General features: G+C 44.5%; 1 protein-coding gene across 3 annotated transcripts in view; it reads left to right on the forward strand.

The window, feature by feature from the left end:
* PPFIA2 (PTPRF interacting protein alpha 2) overlaps nt 1-21649 on the forward strand; it is a 476100-nt gene that overhangs the window by 148895 nt on the left and 305556 nt on the right. The gene's annotated exons all lie outside the window — the stretch shown is intronic.

Genomic DNA, 21649 nt, shown 5'->3' on the forward strand with positions numbered 1-21649 from the left:
ATCAAGTCCATTTTTCCAGACCTTCCGTGACTGCTTCAAATATCACTTACTTTAATCTCTAAACCACTTTCTTTTATGTTTCTGCCAGTGTTTTCTAAGTGCTTACCAGGGCTCTAGAACTGTGTCAAGGTGCATCAAGGAGAGCTTCAGCAGGGACTCTTGAATAGGCAGGTCTGTGATTCTGTGACTCCTGCTTCAAGCAAAGAAACATCACTCTATATGGCTTATATCTTGTAGTTCCACATATAATTTTATTTAAAATGCATTTTTCCACTTAGACAAAATATTTAAAATCACTAACCACTGGATTTTAATATTTTACTTGAAGAATCTACGTTGAGCCCTCTAGAGCTAATATCTAGAACTCTCGGATTATTTTGGGTGTTGGTGTTGAGCCCTGTATCAAACTGCAAGCACAGGTTGTTTATTAGTATCTTCTCATCATGGCCCGCCATTCAATTCAGAATAGGAAAATAATATGCGATAATTTGTCACTTCATTGCTCAGCACAGTGGATTTTGGTGATTGTTGTCAGGGAAAACGCCAGCTCCTTTCTCAGACCACCTGGCTTGCTGTCCAAGTTATCAGTTTGGACAAAGAGGCTGCCCTCTCTAGAAAGCTCTTGCTTCAATCATGAGCTTCAGATGGGCTGCTTCAGTGATGAAACACCCAAACCCAGCATAAGGCTTATTCACCTCACTTTTTAGCTTTTTATGTGGGTTCTTCCACATTTCACTGGACTTTTTAATATTGGGGTCTGGAGGGTTCAGTCATTGGACCACCCTTCTTACCTCCCTATATTTACTCCCTTTAAAATATACAGTAAAGACTCCCAACTTTATAATTTTTGCCAGGACTTTACACTGACATCCAAGCTCCTATGTCCACTACTTATTTGAGATCTCCATGTGAATGTATAATATGTATCTAAAACTCAACATGATGAATACTGAGCTCTAGATATTTCTTCCAAACACGATGCACCTATAGTCTCCCCCATCACAGTTTATCACAACTCCATCCTTCCTCTGTGTAGGTAAGATTCTTGGAGTTGTGCTTGTTTACTATTTCCCTCATATTCAAGTCTACCTTCAAAATATTTTAGAGTCCAGCTATGTCACCTTCACCACTACCACTTTGGTCTGAGCTCTCTCTAGCTTTCACCTGCATAGACTTTAGCTTGTTTCCCTTTTTCCCATCTAACCACCCCTCCCCATGCTTTATCCTCAATCCAGAAGCCAGAATGATATTTTAAAAATGTTTTTCAATCATTTAATTATGTCATTCTTCATTGTTGAGAGTATTACAGATGGCCCCTCTTTTTTACCCCCATAGCCTCCCTCCTGGCACCTGTCCCTCCCAGGCCGTCACCACCCTATTGTTTGAGTCCATAGGTAATGCATACATGCATATCAAATCTTTAGTTAATATTTCTCCCCCACTCTTCCCTCTGAGATTTGTCACTTTGTTCCATGTTTCCTTGCCTCTGGTTCTATTTTATTCATCAGTTTACTTTGTTCATTAGATTCCTTGTTCATTTATTTTGATATTTAGATTCAATTGTTGATAGATATGTATTTATTGTCATTTTATTTTATATATATACTAGAGGCCCAGTGCACGAAATTCGTGCATGGGGAGGGGGTGTCCCTCAGCCCAGCCTGCACCCTCTCCAATCCAGTGGGATTGGGCCTAAACGGGCAGTCAGACATCCTTCTCACAATCCAGGACTGCTGGCTCCCAACTGCTCGCCTGCCTGCCTTCCTGATTGCCCCTAATCACTTCTGCCTGCCAGCCTGATCACCCCCTAACCACTCCCTGCCAGCCTGATTGATGCCTAACTGTTCCCCTGCCAACCTGTTTGCCCCTAACTGCCCTCCCCTGCTGGCCTGATCGCCCACAACTGCCCTCCCTTGCAGGCCTGGTACCTTCCAACTGCCCTCTCCTGCTGGACATCTTGTGGTGGCCATCTTGTGTCCACATGGGGGCAGCCATCTTTGACCACATAGTGGCAGCCATCTTGTGTGTTGGGGTGATGGTCAATTTGCATATCACTCTTTTAATAGATAGGATAGAGGCCTGGTGCACGGGTGGGGGCCAGCTGGTTTGCCCTGAAGGGTGCCCCGGATCAGGGTGGGGTTTCCCTTGGAGCGTGGGGCGGCCTGGGCGAGGGGCCTGTGGTGGTTTGCAAGCCAGCCACACCCCCTGGTGACCCAAACAGAGGCCCTGGTATCTGGAATTTATTTACCTTCTACAATTGAAACTTTGTAGCCTGAAGCGGAGCCAAGCCTCCTGCTTGCTCAGTGGCAGCAGCCATTTCTGTTGGGATTTATTTATCTTCTATAATTGAAACTTTGTAGCCTTAAGCAGAGGCCAAGGCAGGCCAGGGCAGGCGGAAAGCATGGCTTCCTCCATTTCCGGGGGCAACCCTAGCCTCCTACTCTCTTCTGGTCCGTGGTTACCACCATTTATGTTGGGATTTATTTATCTTCTATAATTGAAACTTTGTAGCCTTGAGTGGAGGCCTGGGCCCGCCAGGGTGTGTGGAAAACTTAGCTTCCTCCATCGCCAAGGAAACCCAAGCCACCCTCCTGCTCACTCCTTGGCCGCAGCCATCTTGGTTGGGGTTAATTTGCATACTCGCTCCTGATTGGCTGGTGGGCATGGCTGGAGGGTGTAGTGGAGTGATGGTTAATTTGCATATTACTCTTTTATTAGATAGGATATATTTTTTATTCTTCTTCTTTCTAACTGCTTTCTTCTTGCTGCTTTTAAGATTCTCTCTTTGTCTTTAACCTTTGGTATTTTAATTAATTATTGACCTATTTGAAGAAATAATGACAGAAAACTTCCCCTACTTGCTAAAGGAAATAGACTTACAAGTCCAGGCAGCACAAGAGGAATGAAAAGAGGCCCACACCAAGACACATCATAATCATCTACTACTCTTTTGCTCATACCCCAGTTTGGATACACCACCCTCCTGTCTTTCACTCACACTCTAAGCATGCTACCACCTTAGAACCTTTGTATATCTTCTTTGCTCTGCCTGGTACCCTCTCTGTTATCCGTGTGGCTGACTCCCTCACCTCAAGTCCATTTCTGCTCAAATATTATTTTCTCATTGAGGCCTTCTCTACCTATCTTTAAATATTGAGTTTCCTACTCCTCCCGACTTTACTTTTTCTCCTCCATAGTACTTATCACCTCCCCATATGCTAGATACATTTCTTATTTATTCCATTGGAAGATAAGCTCCATGGGGAAAGAAAACGTTTTTCTGTGTTGTTCACAGTAGAATCTTTAGCAGTTCAAACAGATTTGGGAGCGAAAAAAAGATTTGTTAAATGAATATATGATCTTTCCTTCAATATCTAAATAATATTGTACTTTACTATGGGTGTTTCAGTGCCTTTAATATTTCTGAAGATGCCAAAGGGAATTTTAAATTTGCCTGCCATTTGCCTCAGTCTTCTTACTTCTGATTCTTGCTGCATGCCCTGTTCCAAGGACCTCAGATACTCGCAACCCCTCCTAACAGATTCTGTCCCCGGCCTAAACTTCTTTGGCTCATGCATGGATGCAGCCTCAGCAGCTTTCTTCCCCAAGTTGTCATTAGTGAAGGTTTTAAGGGATGATTTTAACATAACAAAAGATTACATTGCCAAACAGAAAACAGTTAAAAATCAACACTAGATATAATGATTCATAAAATTTATTGGCCATCCTCTGCCTCGGATTATGTCTTTCTTGCTATCTCTTACCTGAAACTTTGGATATTTGTTTATACTTTTATAGTTCTAGGTTTTAGTTATAGTATATCAAACTACAAAAGTTTGTACATTAACCTTATAGATTATGAAAATAATTTGGGTAGTTTTGATTGTTTCTATATCTATTTTGGATCCAGAGGACAAAATTGAACCATGTGAACCTTTCCTGTTTGGAGTTTTCATGAATAAATGTTTTTTCTTTGAAATATTAATTATACATTTAGTTGTAAGATATTTTACTTTTGACGTGTTTCTGTTTTATCCTGTTAATAAAAAATTTGCATTGATCTAATCAATATTTATCTTTATCATTGAGCAGTTTTTAAAAAATAGTTAGCTTTATTTTGCTAGTGGCCATAAGGGAAATTATATTTTGTATTGTGAATATTAAACTTTAACAACTCACTAAATAAAACATGGATTTTTATAATGTATTTGCCTTTAATACCTATGGGAGAAACTACAACTGCCAGAAAAGCAGTTCAATGTTTGAGTTGCAAAAATAATAAAGATCTTACTCAAATTTCTTGTTACTCAATATTTTTTGCTAATTCTAAAAAGTAAGTAACATTTTCTTAATATCTTACAGTAAATTTATATCAAGTCAGGATATTAACTAGGCCATTCACCTTTCAAAGGCATGTATACTTTTTTTTCTTAAACCAGGCCATATCCAGGTAGAAATTTTAAGGGTGAGAAAAAAACAACTGATGACTACATCGTGTGGCCTTTCAGTGGACTGCTTTGCTGACATCTGTGACCACCTGGGATTATAAAGTTTATGTATCCAGCATACATGATTAACTAGGCTTACACATCTATTTCACTAACCCCTTAAGTATCATTGTCATCAGGACCAAAGCGCCTAAGAATAGAAGGAGCATTAACCAATTAAGATGCTCCTAGTCCTTTACTAGGGAGAGAGTTTGCTTTACTCTAAGGACAAATATAAGAATAATAGAGGCCCAGTGCATAATTAAATCATGCATGTGTAGGCTCTGTCCGCTGGTCGGGACCTGTGTGGCCGGCAGCTCCGAAGTCCCTTGGTCCCCAGGGCGAGGCAGGGCGGGGGTGTGGTCCTCCAGCAGCCGGAGCCCAGGCCGGGGTCTTGCCTTCACCTCCCGCCCAGGAAGGCTGGGGCAGCTGCCACCTCCTCTGCCTTCCGGCTCCCTCATGAGCCCTCCCTCAGCCGGCCCGTGCTGCGCGGAAACCCGCGTCCTCTTCGGACACCGCCGTGTGCTCCTGCAGCCCAACTGCCGCCAGACTCCTCCCCTGGGAGCCGTGCTGCCTGCCCGCCCGCACCGCCTCATCAGCCGGGGCCTCCAAACGCCTGGCTCGCTGCCCCAGAGGCCCCTTCTGTGCCGCAGCACAGCCATGGCACAGATGCTGAGCTCGTGCCGCCGTCCTGCCGGCCCAATCACCATCCCGGCCACCCCGAGTCCCGCCCCCTGCGCCTCCCGCTGGCCTAATCGTGGGGGTAGTGGAGTGATGGTAATTTACATATTACCTTTTTATTATGTAGGATAGTAAGTAGCATATCAGAAAAAAATCAGGCTTCTATGACTATTATTGACATGATTTAACTCAAAAAATCAGTTTAATGAACTTCACAATCTTTATGTTTTAATTTTTATAAGAATATATAGTTGAGGTTTTTAATAATTAGATATGCCATTTAAAAAATAATTACATTCAGGTTTTGAATGTATCCCCAATGCATAATACAAAATGTAGGACATTATAAGCACTCAATTGATAACTGTCGAGTAAATGAACAGTGGTCTCATTTAGAGAAGTTTGGCAAATCATTGTTATCTATAGAAGTGCCATATGCATCAAAAGTAGAATTTTGAAACATGAAAAATTTCCCCAATTATTGAGAAATAATATATTGTTTGTTAAATTTCAGCCTAGCTGGTTTTGCTCAGTGGATAGAGTGTCAGCCTGCGGACTGAAGGGTCCCAGGTTTGATTCCGGTCAAGGGCACATGGCTGGGACTGGGGGCATGCAGGAGGCAGCCAATCAATAATTCTCTCTCATCATTGATGTTTCTGTCTCTCTCCTCCTTTCCCTTCCTCTCTGAAATCAATAAAAATATGTTTTTAAAAATTTCAGTTTTCTTGGCTCTACTTGTGTTTAATAGCCATCAGCTGAAGTTAATTATTACCTGTATTTTTTAGCCAATAAATACTTATTCACAACTTTCTGCCAAACATTGTCCTAAGCCCTGGGAATGCAAATTAATAAAATAGAAAAAATCTTCATAAAATGATTAAATATTATATAAAGTAAAAATACAATGAGGAAAATAAAGTTTATCAAGAGAATAGAGAGTTGCACTGTGAGAGTGGAGGCAAACATTTTGCACTCTCTTCAGTTAAGGGCTTTCAGAAGTGTTGACCTCTGGGCAGACACCTAAATAACTGATGGCGGGAACCATATGACTATTGGCTTGGCTGGGAGAAAGCCAGGTAAAAGGAACAGCGATTGCATATACCAAGGGAAGAACATGCCTAATATGAGATTTGAATTCACAACCCACTGATCCCTTTTCCTTTGCCCTAGTTCCTGTCCCACTTCCTGGCTTAGCTTCTCTGCCTAGCACTTACTTACTATAGCATTGATGGTTTCTGCACTTTTTCCCTCTGGAGTGAAAGCTTTGCAAGGAAGCATGTTTGTCTACTGTGTTCACCAATGAATCCTAAATGCCTAGAATAGCAGCTAGCTCATAGTTGATGCTCAATAAATCCCCACTGTATTGACTGACATTATATTCTAGGAACTTCAAGGAGATTGTGTGGTCAGTGGACAATGTGTAGGAACATACTGATATAAAGTGATGACAGAGAGGTCCAGGGAAAATACTGCATGGCTTTTTAGGACATGGAAAGGATGTTGGATTTTCTCCAAAGTGTGATAGGAAGCTACTAGAGGGTTGAGAGTAAGAACGTGAAATGGTCTGATTTACACATTTATCAATCTTATAGGCTGTTGTGTGGAGGACACAATCCACATTCTCCAGGAGCGCCCAGGTGAGTGGACAGGTACACTGTTACTGAAACTCACCTACTGCACACCTCAATAAGGGCTCCAGCTGAAGTACAGATGAGCTGTGTGAGCATAAAAAGATTGTGGACTGGCGAGCATTTATAGAAGAGGGGTCACTAGAACTGGATCTTGAGTGTGAGTAAAAAGAGAATTCTGAGCAACAGAAAACAATTGAGAAAGGAATAAATGCAACACATTCTATTGGTGAAAAGAAAATAAATTTAGAAACTAAATTTGATTCTGAGTTATTGAGGGGGTGACAATGACTGTGTTTTACTATATTATCTGACTTAGTTTTTACAACACCCCAATAAGTTAAAAGCTATTTTGATCCTCACTTCTCAGAGAAGAAAACTGAGGCTTGGAGAAGCTAAATCAAAGCTTTTTTCATCAAGAAAGTAGAAGCATGGGGGTTTGAACTTGGATCTCTTTGACACTAGAGCCCATGTACCGAGTTGATGATTTAATAATAATACAACCAGAATTTAAATCAAGATTTAATCTTGTGTATCTAATCAGTTTGATCTAATTAATATTTATTTTGTGTGACTGGAGATGTTAGTGTACATAATGCTGTCCTAGGCACTGTAATCCATGTTACTGACTATGTGTCTTTTGATATTAAAGGAAAGTAGTTATAAGAATTTCTGCCTTTGTTATGATATGTTAATATTTATGTTTCCTTTTATTTATTTATGTGTAGTGAATATCAAGTACAAGGCAGATGAATTGCAGAAACCAATGTATGTCCATAATTTATCATGCCATAATAAACTCATGTGTCTCTGCATGGCCTCCTAATCAACAAGCTGCAAAACTGTGTCTCGACCATAGCTGTTTAGGTGTCTACATTTCCATCGGAGAGGCTGTGACCCAGGACATTTTTAATAGCTCACTATCAATATGTTCAAAATGAAGTTTTGCTGTGGTCATTCCCTAAATGGCATTTAACCTTTTAGTCCTTATTTAGCTATTGGTCTGAAGAATATACTAATGATACAGAACTACTAATGGTCACATGACCTGGACTTAGAAGAGAGGGTCAACATTTAGAAATGGAATTTAATGGAGAAAAACATGAAAAGATAAACTTCTCAAAGAAGAAATATTAACCAGAGATATTTTGAGGATAAAAGTACACCAGATCAATGTTTCTGAAACTTTTTCACATTTTGGCACAAATGGAAATCATTATATTTCTGCTTCACAGCAATGAAAAGAGAGGAGAATGCTCAAACCTAAAATTGACTACCACAGGAGCTCAGGAAGTCCCAGGATTTAAGGAGTCACTGAAGCGGAGAGACTGATGTTTCAGCACGCCTGTAACCTACTTGCAACACTGGTTGGAAAGCTCTGCCCCAGTTAGCTCAGAATGATTCATTGTATGACCAAGAAGAGCGGGACATTTTATCTCCCTTATGTTCAGTTTCACTATAAAATAAAAGAATTGCACTACATTAGTGACCCCTCCATTCTGTGTGCACATTGAGAAACACCTGGGGAAATTTAGAAACGTATCCATTTGGCATACTTAAACTAATTAAAACAAAATCACTAGAGGTGAAGCCTAAACACTGGTGTTTCAAAGAGCACCCCAGTGGTTTCTAAGGTTCTACTTGCTAGATGATCTCTAGGGTCTTCTATATCTCTAACCATCTGGGACTTTAATTAATGGCAAGGGATGTTCTATAGCAACCTAAATTTGGAGAATGAATATATGACTGTTTTAAAGGGGCAATCAAGGAAAAGTCATAGAAGAGACTGTTCCAGAAAAGGGAATGTAAACCATTGCTGAGGAAGCATAAGAAGATACCATGTGAACTCAAACTTGCTGGGAAGCTTCTCTTTTTCCTTGTGACAAAACTCAAGTGGAAATATCAGTCCCAGACTCTGAGATGAAAGAAAAAAAAATAAGAGAAGCAAATACATGTAAGTTTGTAAGAAAAGGAATTTCATTATAAAACTGTGAACTGCTCATCTGTGGAGATTGAGTGAACAGCCATGGGAAAGATGTAAACAGGCTGGAAAAAGGCTTATTGAGCTTCTGTGAAAAGAAAGTTGGAGTGAATGAGGGCCAGGCAGTGTAGAAGGCATGTTGGGGTTGAGGATGTCTGATGTAAGCCAACAGCACACAGGAACTCAGGTTGTAGCAGAGATTCTGGAAAACTGGATTAATGCAGTTTTTTACTGATTGGGTCAAAGTATATTAGGAAATTAGGATGAGGGTATTTCCAAGAGAATGGAAGAAATAATAGACCATGATTTTTAGTTAGGTATAAAGACACACAATTAAGAGTTCATTATGTCGTGATGAATTATGGACATATACAATTTACATGCCCCCCCCCCCCAGGAAGAAATGGTTTCCTTAATAAGAGAGTTTGAGAGAATAAACTGGATATGTATGGCTCATACCTTCTCTCCCTTGTTATCACTCTATGGAACTGGCTGCCTCCAGAGAGTATGCATTCTTTTGTTTTTAATTTTGTTTTATTGCTTAAAGTATTACAAAGAGTAGTACATATGTCTCCTTTTTTCCCATTGACCTTCCCCTGGCTTCCCCTACCCCCCAGTATCTTACGTCCATTGGTTATGCTTATATGCATGGATACAAGTTCTTCGGTTGATCTCTTACTCCCCCCACAACCCTCCCCAGCCTTCCCGCTGTAGTTTGACAGTCTGTTCGATGTTGCTCTGCCTCTGTATCTATTTTTGTTCATCAGTTTATAATGGTCTTTATTATCTATAAATGAGTGAGATCATGTGGTATTTTTCTTTCATTGACTGGCTTATTTCACTTAGCATAATGCTCTCCAGTTTCATCCATGCTGTTGCAAATAGTAAAAATTCCTTCTTTTTTACAGCAGCATAGTATTTCATTGTGCAGATGTACCCAGTTTTCTAATCCATTTATCTGCTGATGGGCATTTAGGCTGTTTCCAAATCTTAGCTATGGTTAATTGTGCTGCAATGAACATAGGGGTGCATATATCCTTTCTGATTGGTGTATTTAGTTTCTTGGGATATATTCTTAGAAGTGGGATTACTGGGTCAAATGGCAGTTCCGTTTTTAATTTTTTGAGGAAACGCCATACTGTTTTCCACAGTGGCTGAACAGTCTGCATTCCCACCAGCAGTGAAGAAGGGTTTATTTTTCTCCGCATCCCCTCCTGCACATGTCGTTTTTTGATTTGTTGATGATAGCCATTCTGACAGGTGTGAGATGGTACCTCATTGTCATTTTGATTTGCATCTCTCAGATGATTAGTGACTTTGAGCATGTTTTCATATGTCTCTTGGCTTTCTGAATGTCCTCTTTCGAGAAGTGTCTATTTAGGTCCTTTGCCCATTTTGTGATTGGATTGTTTATCTTTATTTTGTTAAGTTGTATGAGTTCCCTGTAAATGTTGGAGATTAAGCCCTTATAAGAAATAACATTGGCAAATATGTTCTCCCATGCAGTGGGCTTTCTTGTTGTGTTGTTGATGGTTTCTTTTGCTGTGAAGAAGCTTTTTATTTTGATGTAGTCCCATTTGTTTATTTTCTCTTTACTTTCCATTGCCCTAGGAGCTGTATTGGTAAAGGTATTACTATGAAAAATGTCTGCTATTTTGCTGCCTACGGCTTCTTCTAAGATTTTTATGGTTTTCCATCTTATGTTTAAGTTCTTTATCCATTTTGAGTTTATTTTTGTGTATGGTGTAAGTTGGTGGTCTAGTTTCATTTTTTTTTTTTTTGCAAGTATCTGTCCAGTTTTTCCAACACCATTTATTGAAGAGACTGTCTTGTCTCCATTGTATGCTCTTGCCTCTTCTGTCAAATATTAATTGACCATAATGGTATGTGTCAATTTCTGGATTCTCTGTTCTGTTTCATTGATCTATATGTCTGTTCTTGTGCCAGTACCAGGATGTTTTAATTACAATAGCTTTGTAGTATAGTTGATATTCGGTATTGTGATCCCTCTAAATTTGTTCTTTCTCAAGATTGTTGAAGCTATTTGGGGTATTTTTGGGTTCTATATAAATTTTTGGAGTATTTGTTTTAGATCTGTGAAATATGCCATTGGTATATTAACAGGGATTGCATCGAATCTATATATTGTTTTGGATAGTATGGACATTTTAATGATGTTATTTCTTCCAATCCATGAAAACAGTATATGCTTCCACTTGTTTACATCTTCCTCTGTTTCTTTTTTCAAAGTCCTATAGTATAGGTCTTTTCCTCTTTGTTTTATTCCTAGTATATATTATTGCATTGGTAAATGGGATTTTTAAAATAGTTTCTCTTGTTGTATAAAAATTCCATCGATTTCTGGATGTTAATTTTGTATCCTGCTACTTTGACAAATTCATTTATTATGTCTAGCAGTATTTTGGTGGAATCTTTAGGATTTTCTATGTACAACATCATATCATCTGTGAATAATGACAGTTTTACTTCCTCCTTTCCAATTTGGATGCCTTTTATTTTTTCTTCTTGTCTGTTTTCTTCTTGTCTCTATGTTGAAAAAGGGTGGTGAAAGTGGACATCCCTAATATTAAGGAAAAAGCTTTTTGTTTTTGCCCATTGAGTATGATGTTAGTTGTACTTGTATCATATATATAATTTATTAAGTTGGGATATCATCCCTCTAGTCCCACTTTGCTGAAACGTTTCATCAAAAGTGGGTCCTGGATTATTTCGGATAATTTTTCAGGGTCTATTGATATGATCATGTGATTTTTATCTTCCAATTTGTTTATATGATGTATCACATTTATTGATTTGCAAATATTGTACCAGTCTTGCATTATAGGAATAAATCCCACTTGGTCATGGTGTATCATCTTTTTAATATGTTTCTGGATCCAATTTGCTAATATTTTATGTGAGTGTTTTATTCTGAGGTGGGTCTCTGATAGACAGCATATGTATGGGTCATGATTTCTTATCCATTATCTATCTTATGTTGTTTGGTTGGAACATTTAATTCATTTAAATTTAAAGTTATTATTGATAGGTACTTATTTATTGCCATTTTTATAATTTATGCCTATGTTCCTTTCTCTTTCTCTCTACTTCCTCTTCTCACAGAGTTCCTTTAACATTTCTTGCAATGGTGGTTTCTTAGTTAAATACTTCTTTAGCCTTTTTGTTGTCTTGAAAGCTCTTTATTTCAGCTTCAATTTTGGTATATTTTTATTTATTTCAGAGTGGAAGGGAGAGGGAGTGAGAGATAGAAACATCAATGATGAAAGAGAATCATTGATTGGCTACCACCTGCATGTCCCACAACGGGGATTGAGCTCGAAACCTGGGCATGTGCCCCAACCGGGAATCGAACTGTGGCTTCCTGGTTCATAGGTTGACACTCAATGACTGAGCAATGCTGGCCTGGCTTCACCTTTAATTTTGAATACAAGCCTTGCTGGATAGAGTATTCTTGGTTTCAGATCATTGCTTTTCATTACTTTATATACTTCATGCCATTCTCTTCTGGCTTATAGAGTTTCTATAGAGAAATCAGGTGACAGCCTTATGAGAGCTCCCTTGTAGGTAACTGACTATCTCTCTATTGCTGCCTTCAAGATTCTCTCTTGGTATTTAATGTTTGCCATTTTAATTATGCTGTGTCTTAGAGTGGTTCTCTTTGGGTTCATTTTGTTTGGGACTGTCTTTGCTTCCTAAACTTGTGTGATTTTTCCCTTCACCAGATTAGAGAAGTTTTCTGTCATTATTTTTTCAAACAGATTCTCTATCCCTCACTTACTTTATACTCCTTCTAGTACCCCTATGATGTGGATGTTGTTCTGTTTCATGTTGTCCCAAAGTTCCCTTAAACTGTCCTCATACCTCTTAAGTATTTTTCACTCTGCTGCTCTGATTGAGTGATTTTTTTCTATCTTCCTTCTAATTTACTGATTTGATCCTCTGATTCTTCTAACTTACTGTTAATTCCTTCCAGTATATTCTTTATTTTAGCTATGTCATACTTTATTTTTGACTGATTGTTTTATGTGGATTCTATATCCCTTTTCATGCTGTTGAGCATGCTAAAAACTATAACTTTATACTGTGTTTCTGATAAATTGCTTGCCTCCATTTCATTTAACTCTTTTTCTAGAGATTCCTTTTGGGCCTGTTTCTTTGTTTTCCCCATTTTTCTGTTTCTTTATGTTTGTCTCTGTGTATTGGATAACACTGATATGCCTCCCAGTATTGGTGAGGTAGATTTCTTGTGGGACACAATGGTGTAGTCTTCTCGATCTTCTGAGCTTGGTGCTGTAGGCATATCCCTTGTGTGGGTTATGTGGGCCCTCCTGTTAAATTTGGCTCTTGACTGCTATTGTCCCATTCATGGGTTGGCTCAGCACTCAGGCTGGCTGACTGTGAGGCTCAAGTCTGACCACGTCCTGAATACTGTTATGCAGGTGTTCACAGAACAGAACAGACATAAGACCACACCAAAAACAACACACACACACACACACAAACAAAATAATTACAAAAAAAAGACTAAAAAAGAGAAAAAAAGAAAAACACAACACCAAGAGAATTAGAGGAGAAAAAAAGAACCCCCCAAAAAAGAGAATATAAAAGAAAAAAAATGAATAGAAATAAAACAGAATGTTTAAAAAGAAAGAAGAAAATGACAATAATTCTTAAAAATGTAATAATAGTAAATAAAATAAAATATAAAATAGGTAAAGAGAAAAGAAAAAAGTAAAATTAAAAATAAAGAAAAGAGAAAGAGAAAAAATAAAATAACAAAAGGAAAGAGAGAATAAGAGATATGAAAGAAAAAAAAAAGAGGAAAATGAAAACAACCTTTGGTCTGCTGTTTGTGAAGCTCGCTGAATTTGCTCCAATGTTGTTGAATCTGGCACCTTGTTGTGTCCATCCTGGGTATCCTGGGAGGTTCTCTGGTGCAAAACAATGTGAGTCAAGTTCCCTGCCTGGCCCTGTGCAACCTGACTGAATCAGGGCAGGGCAGAGCCCCAAGTAGTCCAGTAGGTGAAGCATCTGTATCCCAGAGGCTGGGTCTGCCTCAGGTCTCGCTCCTTGAATGTCCCTGTTTTGATTTGCTCTCTTTTCCCATGTGAAACTGGGCTCTGCGAGTGTATCTGGGTTCTGGCCAGGATAGTTTAAATAGACTCGAGTTGGGGGTGGTGCCTGTAGCATTCTAGGAGCGGGACTGGGCACTCCCCTCCTTCAAAGGCCTCAGCTCTGCCTGGGTCACTGGAACCCCCCTTTAACTCCGCTTGACACTACAATCTTTCTGTGGGCAGGCCCCCACTGGGTGAAGTTCTGCCCAGGCTCCGACCTAACCAAATGGCTGATTACCCCATGTCACCATACCTAGCCACATGGGCACAGATTTCCAGTCCAGAACGGAGAAAATAAACATCTAAAAAATAATCATCTGTGTGCTTAATAACACAGAAGAACGGAAGCATGTCAAAGGGAAACAGGAGCAACAATTTGAGTATCAAATATATTATATTGTATTGTATTTCACTTAAAGGAAAACCAAGATGGCGGCATAGGTTAAACACCTAACCTGCAGCCGGGCACAACAATTTCAAAAATACAACTAGAGGTCAGAACGGACATCGTCCAGAACCACAGGAGAGCTGGCGGACTGAAATACCCACAGCTGGGGGGAAGGAGAAGGCCACGGGGACAGTCGGGGAAGCCGTAAAAGCCTGAGGTATGGAGAAACGGGCGGAGACACGAGCACACGCGCCTGCGGGGAGGATGGAACCGGAGAGGAGGGGGCGGCTGATGACCTGGCCGGAGTTCACTGGCAGGAAGGAGATAAAGGCTCCGGAGTGCGCTGAGCACCGGCTCCGATTGCACTGAACCCCATACCGGGTGAAACCCTGGGAAACTCACTCACTTTCGCAACTCCGCCGCCCCCGCAGGCCGCCCAGCCCGGGACGCTGGGGACGCCGCCGCAGCGGCGGCGCCCGGAGCCCGGCGGCCTCCCAGCACCCGTCCCCGCCGCGCAGCCCCCGCGCGCCTGGTGCCGCGGGCCGCACGCCCCGCACACCGGACGGAGGCCAGGGCGCCCTCTCCGTGCACCTCCCGGCGGCGATAGACTTCAGTAGAGTTGACTGAATTCAAGGGATTAAGAAGTATAAATTGGGGGGACGCCGCGGCAGCGACGTCCGGAACGCGGCGATGCCGGTGCCTGGAGCTCGGAGGCCGCCCAGCGCCCGTCCCAGCCGCACGGCCCTCGCGCGCCTGGTTCCACGGGACGCGCGCACCGCGCACTGGACGGAGGCCCGGGCGCCCTTTCCGTGCACCTCCCGGCGGCGCTAGACTTCAGTAGAGTTGACTGAATTCAAGGGATTAAGAAGCATAAATTGGGGGGGACGCCGCGGCGGCGACGTCCGGAACGCGGCGATGGCGGTGCCTGGAGCTCGGCGGCCGCCCAGCGCCCGTCCCAGCCGCACGGCCCTCGCGCGCCTGGTTCCACGGGACGCGCGCACCGCGCACTGGACGGAGGCCCGGGCGCCTTTTCCGTGCACCTCCCGGCGGCGCTAGACTTCAGTAGAGTTGACTGAAATGAAGGGATTAAGAGGTACGGATTGAGAAGTTTGAAAAAGATGGCGGCGGAGGTTAGGGGCTGTTCTGTTGCCTCGCACCCAGCGAAATCAGAGGGGATGAGGTGTGGAGGTGCGTGGGTCTGGCTGGTGGCGGGGGAGAGGGGCTTTTGTTCCAAACCTAGGGGAGATTGGCTCTCCATCACCCTGAAACCCATCTTCTGGCGAACCGCGGGAGACCCAGATGCCTGCGGGGAGAGGCGGGACTCTTGCGGAGGTGCGCCCAGCAATCAGTGTTTGCTGCGCTGGAGTGCGGAACGAGGGGACTTAGATACGTGGAAGGCAGAAGGACCAGACTCACAGCCATCTCGGCTCGCCGCACCATGGCCTGTGGGCGCCCTGAGACCCCGCCCCGCCCTGGGACCCGCCCCGCACGTTTTGAAGACCTGCCCCGCAAGTCTTGCAGGCACACCTGCGCCCCAAGCAACGGCTTATGCATGTGGGTGGCCTGCCCTCTGGCAGCGGACCAGATGATCTGCTGTTCTAGTCGGACTGCTCCAGGGCCACTCAGACAGGAGGAAGAAACTACAGTTTTTGCTGTAATCCTTGCTGAGTGCCTAAGGCAGTAGCTGATCTACACCCCATTGGAGACCCAGAAACGAGGGCATCTAGTGGTCTGTGGGAGATGACACCAGATTTCAACCACGTGCATAAGGGACACATTCAACGGGAATATTCAGTGAGCGCCAAAGCTTTGCTGCACCAAGACCCGGCCCATAAACGTGTCTCCTGCACAGCAACTCTTCCTTTATAGACAAAGAGAGCCCCCCCAGTGACACCAACAACAATCAAGACTTAACTATACAAAGGAGGACCAAGATGGAGGCATAGGGCGGAAGCCTGATTGTTGCCTACCACAACAACTTTGAGACTACGACAAGAGAGCAGAGCAGACACCATCCAAGACCACCATAGGGCTGGCTGAGTAGATGCTCTACAACTAGAATAAAAGAGGGGTATGTGGGATGATGCTGATGCCGGTGACCCAAAGACCACACTTTAAGAACTACGGCTCAGGCGACACAAAAGAACTATGGCTCAGGCGATACAACAGCGGCCTGGAACGTGCTCGGCGCAGTTCCCCCGGCGGTCTCCGGCTGAGGGGACGGCTCCACTGGCAGCCAAGCACGGACAGACGAACCCCTATGAGACATGGGGTGGGAGACTCCGCGCTTGCTGACCTCTGAGTCCGTCAAGAATCTCAACGCCCCGGAAGCGGCCAGGTGCGCATGCTCGGCGACCGGCCACCGATGCAGACCCAAGGGCCGACGCAGCGACGCCAGACTGGCCCACCGCCATGCATCGGGTGCACCGGGGCTTCGCCGAGCCGCCGCCCGACGAGTTCTGCAGCAGCCATACTGGAGCTCTGGAAGGATGGCCAGGGGAATTGCTGAGGGGGGATTGACCTGCAGGAATTGGGATCGGGAAGACGGGGCCCCGCTGAGACCCGGGTGCGGGCGGGGTTGCGTGCCTCTGGGCTCGGGTGTGGTCACACGCCTCTGGGTATAAGTGAGGCCTCACGTCCCTGGGTCTAGGTGAGGCCACATGCCCCTGGGTCCAGGTGAGGCCGGACTCCGGGTCCGGGTGAGGCCAAGTGCCCCTGGACCCAGATGACGCTGGATCCCGTGCCCGGGCGAGGCCAAGCGCCCCTGGGTCTGGGAGAGCCCACACACCCCTGGGTCCAGGCGAGACCATGTGTCCCTGGATCCGGGTGAGGCCTCGTGCACCTAGGCCCGGGTGAGCCCAAGTGGCCCTGGGTCTGGGAGAGGCCAAGCGTCCCTGGGTCCAGGTGAGACCATGTATCCCTGGATCCGGGTGAGGCCTCGTGCACCTAGGCCCGGGTGAGGCCACGTACCCCTGGGTCTGGGAGAGGCCAAGCGTCCCTGGGTCCGGGCGAGACCATGCGTCCCTGGATCCGGATGAGGCCTCGTGCACCTAGGCCCGGGTGAGCCCAAGTGGCCCTGGGTCTGGGAGAGGCCAAGCGTCCCTGGGTCCGGGTGAGACCATGTGTCCCTGGATCCGGGTGAGGCCTCGTGCACCTAGGCCCGGGTGAGCCCAAGTGGCCCTGGGTCTGGGAGAGGCCAAGCGTCCCTGGGTCCGGGTGAGACCATGTGTCCCTGGATCCGGATGAGGCCTCGTGCACCTAGGCCCGGGTGAGCCCAAGTGGCCCTGGGTCTGGGAGAGGCCAAGCGTCCCTGGGTCCGGGTGAGACCATGTGTCCCTGGATCCGGGTGAGGCCTCGTGCACCTAGACCCGGGTGAGCCCCAGTGGCCCTGGGTCTGGGAGAGGCCAAGCATCCCTGGGTCCGGGTGAGACCATGTGTCCCAGGATCCGGGTGAGGCCTCGTGCACCTAGGCCCGGGTGAGCCCAAGTGGCCCTGGGTCTCGGAGAGGCCAAGCGTCCCTGAGTCCGGGTGAGACCATGTGTCCCTGGATCCGGGTGAGGCCTCGTGCACCTAGGCCCGGGTGAGCCCAAGTGGCCCTGGGCCGGGGAGAGGCCAAGCGTCCCTGGGTCCGGGTGAGACCATGTGTCCCTGGATCCGGGTGAGGCCTCGTGCACCTAGGCCCGGGTGAGCCCAAGTGGCCCTGGGTCTGGGAGAGGCCAAGCGTCCCTGGGTCCGGGTGAGACCATGTGTCCCAGGATCCGGGTGAGGCCTCGTGCACCTAGGCCCGGGTGAGCCCAAGTGGCCCTGGGTCTGGGGGAGGCCAAGCGCCCCTGGGTCCGGGTGAGACCATGCGTCCCTGGATCCGGATGAGGCCTCGTGCACCTAGGCCCGGGTGAGCCCAAGTGGCCCTGGGTCTGGGAGAGGCCAAGTGTCCCTGGGTCCGGGTGAGACCATGTGTCCCTGGATCCGGATGAGGCCTCGTGCACCTAGGCCCGGGTGAGGCCACGTGCCCCTGGGTCTGGGAGAGGCTAAGCGTCCCTGGGTCCGGGTGAGACCATGTGTCCCTGGATCTGGGTGAGGCCTCGTGCACCTAGGCCCGGGTGAGCCCAAGTGGCCCTGGGTCTGGGAGTGGCCAAACGTTCCTGGGTCTGGGTGAGACCGTGTGTCCCTGGATCCGGGTGAGGCATCGTGCACCTAGGCCCGGGTGAGCCCAAGTGGCCCTGGGTCGGGGAGAGGCCAAGCGTCCCCGGGTCCGGGTGAGACCATGCGTCCCTGGATCTGGGTGAGGCCTCGTGCACCTAGGCCCGGGTGAGCCCAAGTGGCCCTGGGTCTGGGAGAGGCCAAGCATCCCTGGGTCCGGGTGAGACCATGTGTCCCAGGATCCGGGTGAGGCCTCGTGCACCTAGGCCCGGGTGAGCCCAAGTGGCCCTGGGTCTGGGAGAGGCCAAGCGTCCCTGGGTACGGGTGAAGCCAGATCCTGGGTCCGGGTGAGGCCGTGCGCCCCTGGATCCATCCGGGTGAGGCTGGATCCCAGGCCCGGGTGAGACCACGCGCCCCTTGGGTATGGGTGAGGCCACGTGCCCCTTAGTCCGGGTGACGCCGTGCCCCTGGGTTCGGCCGAGACCAAACCAGAGGGAGTCGGACCCCCGTTACCACCATTTGTCCACCATCCAGAGCTGAGGGGTCAATGCTGACATGTACACATAAGGAACTACTGGACATCGAAATTGGGTCTCAAAAGAACTGTTGGTCCAGGGGGAAGCTCGCTACAGATTGATTCATTTGCCTGTCAGCATAAATATTATTGCTCGTCTCACATTCAGTTCTTATTAGTATATATCTAGTGACATATGATCTCGTTCATCTAGAGGAAATGATGAACAACATAGACTGAGGAACAAGAACAGAACCAGAAGCAAGGAGGCATCGATCAGACTATCGGGCCTCAGAGGGAGGATAGAAGAGGGTAGGGTGAGGGTGGGGGGAGGGGGAGAGTTCAACCAATGGACCTGTATGCATGCATAAAAGCCTATCCAACGGTTAAGTTCAACAGGGGATTGGGGCATGCGTGGGGAGAGGGGTGGGATGGGAATGGGGGGATGAGGACAAATATGTGACACCTTAATCAATAAAGAAATTAAAAAAAATATATATATATATACAATAAATATACCATAGTATATACTGGTATAAATAACTGATTAAAATAATTAGAGGAGAAGAGGCAACTTTTTTATACAAATTTTCTATACAAAAAAAAAAAAATTCTACTTAATATATGTAGATACTAACCCCTCCAGGAGGTAAATCTTAATTTCACCCCTCCCTATCACCTCATTGAGGATGCACTAAATTAGTGACTAACTTCCAAAAAATAGAGTATGTGCCCTAACCGGTTTGGCTCAGTGGATAGAGCATTGGCCTGCAGACTGAAGGGTCCCAGGTCCGATTCCGGTCAAGGGCATGTACCTTGGTTGCAGGCACATCCCCAGTAGAGGGCGTGCAGGAGGCAGCTGATCGATGTTTCTCTCTCATTGATGTTTCTAACTCTCTATCCCTCTCCCTTCTTCTCTGTAAAAAATCAATAAAAATATATTTTAAAAAAATAAAGTATGGCTAAGAGAAAAACAATAACTTTGCAGTAGAGAAACCTGGCAAACACTACCTTAAGCAAGTGAAGATTAGTATCAGTAGTGATGTGTGGACATCAGTACCCCAATATGATATGATGCGGTCACTTCACTGATATGATGTGGTGAGGACACTTTGCCTCTGTGGTATTCTTCCCCCAAATTCATGGCTCTTGTCTAGCATGAGGAAATCATTAAGCAAAATTAATATATGCATCAGAGCAGGGGACCTACAGAATACTTGGGCAGTATTTTTTTTTTAATTTTTTTTTTTTAATTGATTTCAGAGAGGAAGGGAGAAAGAGAGAGAGATAGAAACATCAATGATGAGAGAGAATCATTGATTGGCTGCCTCCTGCACACCTCCTACTGGGGATTGAGCCCGCAACCCGGGCATGTGACTTTGGCTGGAATCAAACCTGGGACCCTTCAGTCCGCAGGCGGATGCTCTATCCACTGAGCCAAAACAGCTAGGGCATGGGCAGTACTTCTTGATAGTCTACTGAAGATATTTCAAGCAAAAGATAAAAACAAACAAAAGCTGAGAAGCTTTCACAGACCAAATGAAACTGGGAGATGTGGAAAACAAATTAAATGTGGTACCCTGGGTTGCAACCTGGAACAGAAAGGGGACATCAACAGAAAGATTAGTGAAATACAAATAAAGTCTAGAGTTTGGTTAATAATAATGTACCAATATCAGTTCCTTATTTTGATAAATGTACCACAGTATTGTAAGATGTTAATTGGGGAAACTGGGTGAAGGATTTATAGGAACTCTCTGTACTATCTTTGCAACCTTACTATAAATCTAAAATTAAACCCAAATTAAGCATTTATTTAAAAATTATCTTCTGGTTCATTGAGCAGTTTTCTAGGTAAACTATTACCTACTCTCATAATTTACCAGACTGTAGGAATCTCATCTGAAGAACTGAGAATCATTTTTTTCTGCTTCCTCCTCATTGATATTATAAATTTGAATCATAATTGGAGAGTCTAAGTACAAATGAATAAAAAGTTAATTTTAAGACACTACTTTTGGCTCATTCTGTCTCTGTCCTCCTACAGTCTCCACCTTGGAACCATGTGTAAATGGAACATTTATTTTTACCTCTAAAAAGTGTAAAGTCATCTGAATATGAACTTTTATACAGACTGAATAATTTGTGTTAAAAGACAGAAGAATGAGCATGCTTTGCAATGTAGCCTAGATGTTTGCAATTAATATTTTTGGATCTTGTGTCAAAATTCTATGCATCTGAAAGATATATTGTTTTTTATAGATGAGATAAAGTTTGACTTTTTAAAATGTACTTTTTAGGCATTGATTGTGAAATTTAATAATTTTTAGTTAAGGTGGGAAAATAGAATAATGATTATGTTCATATTATGATGTTCTTTAAGAGTTCAGAAAAATAGAAATATTTAGTGCATTTTATTTTATAATAATTCTAGTATTATATAGCCTTACTGAGTTATATGCCTGGGGCCTCGGCATCCTAGCCAGCTATAATATGCTTTGATCTATACATTTAAAAAGAATCCTTTACTTTTACATAAAGGGCTTTGTACAAAAATTGAAAACCTTGTTGAAAATACTGGGAGTGACAAAGAGATTTGGAAACATACAGAAATAAGAGCGATGGGACAATAATTTGTTACTACATACAGCTTGAAACATGCCTCAGGTTAGTCAGAAGAGGTCCTCTGAATTAC

Source organism: Eptesicus fuscus, chromosome 7, assembly GCF_027574615.1.
Source record: "Eptesicus fuscus isolate TK198812 chromosome 7, DD_ASM_mEF_20220401, whole genome shotgun sequence".
Classification (NCBI taxonomy): Eukaryota; Metazoa; Chordata; class Mammalia; order Chiroptera; family Vespertilionidae; genus Eptesicus; species Eptesicus fuscus.